The following is a 5,486-nucleotide window of genomic DNA, read 5'->3' on the forward strand; positions in this document are numbered from 1 at the left end:
CTTTTTGCCTTTTGCTTTTTCAAGCTGGAAGAAATATTTAGACGATTTCTCTCCAAACTCTAGCCACCTTGCTCTTGAGCGAACATAGGCACCTTTGCATTGATATTCATACCATTTATTGATCTCACGTTTTAAACGACTAATTTCGTCTACATCTTTACTACGTCGATCTTTATCTAGTTTTTCACAAAGTTGATTATATCTTTTTTCAATGTATGTTATATGTTCCCTCTTCTTCCTTGATACATCAGAAGCATACTTAATGCTAAACTCCTTTATTTTAACTTTACACATCTCCCACTTCAATTGATTATCAAAATTGCTATATTCCATTTTGATCTTTTTAATAACATTTTTTATGCCTTTTTTATACATTTCATCATCAAGTAAGGAATTGTTCAATTTCCAAAAACCCTTTCCCCGCTTTTTTGTTGTCACCTGAATTTTCATCGAAACAGCATTATGATCACACTTTAATACTGGTTTAATATCAAGAGAATGCACATACGGAACAAATGCCTTGGAGACTAGCCAATAATCAAGCCGTGAATATATATTGAGTGATAACTGCCTCCAAGTAAATTGTCTCCTCTCTGGGAAGTTCTTTCTCCATACATCTATTAAGTTATTACAGTTTTGAAATTTAACAAACCATTTTTTAGGTAAGTATGTATATGACATTCCACTTGTATCCAGCTTTTTATTTTGCACACAATTCCAGTCTCCTCCTGCAATCATAATATCATTCTGTTTCTTTAACCTGTTCACCCAACTATATAGTGACGCATAAAATAACTCCTTCTGTGCATTTTTAGCAGGAGCATATACATTCAGGCAAAAATAAACAAGATCATGACTCATGAATCTTAATGCTATGGACCTACCATCACCTTTGGCATACATATCAATTATATTAATGTCAAGATCCTTTCGGATTAAAATAGCTACACCTTTTGAGTGTTTCGTTCCATGATCATAAATTCCTAAACCTTTCCATTCATTTGAAATAAAATTTTCCAGGTCTTTTGACAAAAAAGTCTCTTGTAAAAATGCAATGTCACATTTTTGACGTTTTAACCATAAAAATACTTTCTTTCTTTTAAGTGTGTCACATATTCCACGTACGTTTAACGATACAAAGTGAATAGACTCTGTCATATATTAATTATCAAGATCCAAATGTTTCATAGTCATATTTCTTCGAACTCACTTCTTCTTGTTCTTTACTGGTTTCATTTTCCTTTTCTTGGTCTTAGATTCTTTGTTTTTCCCTGCAGCTTTCGATGGAGAGGTCTCTGGTGACAACGTAGATTCATCGTCCTCGCTATTCGTGTAGACGCTACATGTTTCGTCATCATATTCTCCGCATGTTTGCTGCCTTGCTCGCTGTTCGTCTTCGCTACGTTTTGGCGTTGTTCCACTAGCCTTCACCTGTGATCGCGTCCCGTACGTTGCTCCATGTGGATTTCTCGACGCGGTTCCCGCGCTGTAAGAAGCTGATCGCGTCCTCATCGGTGATCGAAGATCGATGGCCTCGGATGTATCCGAATCTCTGCTCTCTGACGGTTGCTGAACAAGTTTATTGATGAAGTCCGCGAGATGAGTTTGTCGCGTCCTGTTGCTTGGATTCGCAGAGTCGATGGACTGCGTTGAATCGCTATCCTTGAGTTGTCGTAGCGGTGAAGCACGAGGCGTTGGTATGTGATTACCTGGTGTGCGGTTGTTTTGTGGGCAGGCATTCTTCATATGACCAGTGTTTTTACAAAGTTGACATTTTACATCATTGTGACATCTGGATACATGGTGTCCCGATTCAAGGCATCTGGAGCATGTAACTGGGCCAGCTGCACCGGAGTGCTCGGGTTGTCCAAGATGATACACGCGTCCCATAAAGTTGGTCCCGAATGACATTTTCCTAGGCAACGGTTGTGTTGGTGGGGTAATATATAATACCCGATCTCCGTTTAGACAGTTTGTAAGTTGACCGTTCACTCTCAGTTTTTGGCGATAGATATCTCCTTGAATCTCGCATTTCCGGTTTTCTATCTCACTGCGTATGACTTCGTCGCTGACGGACAGCGGGATATCTTTCACGGTCACTCTGGTGAGGTTTTCGTCCCTAGACCTTGTGAAAGGATTCACATCGTAGATTGCGACGGTTGCTCCGCGGATTACCAGTCCATTGGATATCAAATTGACGCGGTCTTCATGGGAGTTCAAATAAATTCTCCATAAACGGCGAATTTGCTGGATTCCCACTATGTTGTCTAGACTGAGCGTTTTGGCTAAGGCAACGTATATTTCCTCACCTGTGACCTGTTTCTTATCGTCATTCCTGATATCATCCACACGTAGAAAAATGGGCTTGGGTCCTTTGGGCATGTGTGTTTCTGGGCGTGGCGTCGCTTTATGTGCATACATAGTGCGTGTGTATCCTATACACATTCAGTGTCACATACGCCAAACAGTTAAACTCCCCGAAATATATGAAAAATCGTAGCCAAAATATCCTTAAAACCAAGATAGGTAATATCAATGATAAAAAAACATTTCCATAGGCTGAAGATTACAAACAGATGGTTGTCCAATTTCGCGATATTTCCAGATATTAATTCCGTAATGGAGAGGATGCTAGAGTGATGTCTTAACACCTCGAAAGCGCCCTCTCAAAAAAAAAAAAAAAAAAAAAAAATAGATAGACGAGACGTTTAAGACTCTATTAATATTTTGGAGCCCCCATTTTACTCTAGTAATTAAAACCTTTTTTTATTTTGAAACGAATTGAAACATAATTTATTTCACTGAAGAACATTTCTTTGTAGTCCACAAAAGATCATACTAAAGGTCCCCCAATCTGAACAAGGGGAAAGTAATTTAATTTGGATAAATCTAACATGGCCACCAAAAAATAATAAAATAGCTTATTTGTTTAATTTTAAGTTCTAAGGACGAATAAATATAGGGCACTAGAAAGCTTACAGTTTAATTAAAGGTTCATTTTCATATTATTAGCATATTTTTAAAATGGTCGCCAAATACCTATTTGACCGTTTTCTTTCTGGTTTTCACGCACACATTTTTTTTTTTACTTTCGAAAGGATTTTTCTATTTACTTTTTTGTAAGACTTTTTTACACTACAATACATTACTTTCAGATCTCTAGAAACCATACTCAAAGTCCTATAATATCAAAACTTGCATAAATCCAAAAGCTTGTTTAAATCGATTAAAGTTCAGAGTCTGGTTTATCACTATGAATTATCATTCGGTAAATAATAATAGTAATACATATAATTTGTATATCACACTTTCCATGTTATTCAGATACACAAGGTGCTTTAAAAAGAAAAGTTTCTAAAGATTGTTTGCTTTGTTGTTTCATTTACATACTAATTAGCATGTTTCCGGATAATGTTGAAATTATAAGCTTTTGTTATGTTAAACTTATTGCAATGATTAACAGATATCAGAAAGTAGAGTATAATTTCAAAATACCGAGTCGAGGTCAAAGGCCATTTAAGATGAATTATATTGGTCATGAAAGTAATTGATATGAAAATATTTATTCAGATTGAATGAAACATTTCAGATAGTTATATGATATCACAAATAATATGAAATGAAAAAAAGTATCTTTGTGAAGGTCAATAACCATGAGCAAACGTACTATTATTTTATGAAACAAATGAACATATTCTCCCCTAGTAAAAAAAAGGTTTTTTAAAGTCGGCTAAATTAGCAAAATGCATGCTATGAGATGGGTATTTAATATGTGTTCTTATCTCATAAATCCAAACGAATCAAAATCATCCTAGATTAACAAGTGTAATATTCGAAATTTATTTTGTTAATATAGCACAGGATTTAATATTTAGGGCCGTTTCCCTGAGAGGAAATTATGATATTATAAAACGTGACATCATACCTACCTTTAACGAGTCTACTAACTATATTTATGCCAGAGAATACAACAAGTACAAAATGCTAAATTTTTCTGACTACCCCCGGCTTATTCATTACTGACAAACAACAGATGCCGAAAAGCTTCTCTCCTTCCCTTTTCTGTTGCTCTCCTTTCTTTCCTTCTTTCTTTCATTTATTTAGTTATTTTCTCCCTTACTTTTTCCCATTTTCCCGCCGTTCATTGTTTTTTTTTTCCCAAAAATCAACCTGAGCAAGCTTCCCCTGCAAATCGAACTTCTTCATTAAATTATAATGGACATGCAAGTCCACCCCAACAAAAACTTGATTTGAATAAAAAGAGAAAAATTCTACAAGCATAACACTGAACAATTCATCAAAACCGGATGTAAAATAAGAAAGTTATGACATTTTAAACTTTCGCTTCATTTCCCAAAACAGTTATATACACATCTCGGTCAGTATGCAAATGAGGGAATTGATGACATCACTCACTCACTATTTCTTTTGTATTTTATTATAGGAAATATGAAATATTTTTATTTTCTCGTCATTGTCATGTGAAATGAATTTTCATTCCTCCCTGAACATATGGAATTCCATTATTTTAATATTTTGTGGTTCAGGCAAGGAGGTCCTAATCGTCAAATTCGTAAAAGTTGAAATATTGTATAATTCAAACGATAAAAAAACAAAAGATATAGTGAGTGAGTGACTCTCTCATTTTGATGTAACTGGCTCGTTCACATAACTATTTTGTTAAAAATAAGCGAAACTTTGAAATGTCATAACTTTCTTATTTTACATGCGATTTTGATGAAATTTTCAACATTGTGCTTGTCTGATTTTTCTCTATTGATTCAAATCAATATTTTTCTTAGGTGGACTTGACCTTTAAAGACAAGCAGTGTTCAGGAAATGAAGCTGCCAGTCGATGGACGGGGGAGGGAGAGCAAAGTAATTTTATCAATAATAATAATAATAATAATAATATTAATGATGATAAAAGTAATCAATATAATAATAATGATAATAGTAATAATAATGATAGTAATTAATGATAATAATAACAATGATAATAATAATAATCATAGTCAATAATAATAATGATAATGATAATAATAATAAAAATGATGATGATAATAAAATCATTGTGATAACAGTAATAATAATAACAATAATGCTAATAATAACAACAATGATAATAATATGGTCCTTTTTATTTAGTGCAGCTACTATCATGATTATAATTGCATATACTTTGATATGTTTTTCACACTGTACTTTTTGTCCTTAACCCCGGAAATTGGTGGGGCTGTGGAGCCGTGATATGTGCAAACGCCGGGATATGTGCAAACGCCGGGATATGTGCAAACAACGGTATATGTGCAAAATTTCGCCGGGATTTGTGCAAACAACGGAATTTGTGCAAACGCCACGCCGGGAAATGTGCAAATCTGTCAAAATTTATCAACGGCATCTGTGCAAACGTGACGACGGGATATGTGCAAATGAACAATTTTCACGGGAAAAGTGCAAACCTCCGGGATATGTGCAAATCACTG

This window comes from Lytechinus variegatus, chromosome 4, assembly GCF_018143015.1.
Source record: "Lytechinus variegatus isolate NC3 chromosome 4, Lvar_3.0, whole genome shotgun sequence".
Classification (NCBI taxonomy): domain Eukaryota; kingdom Metazoa; phylum Echinodermata; class Echinoidea; order Temnopleuroida; family Toxopneustidae; genus Lytechinus; species Lytechinus variegatus.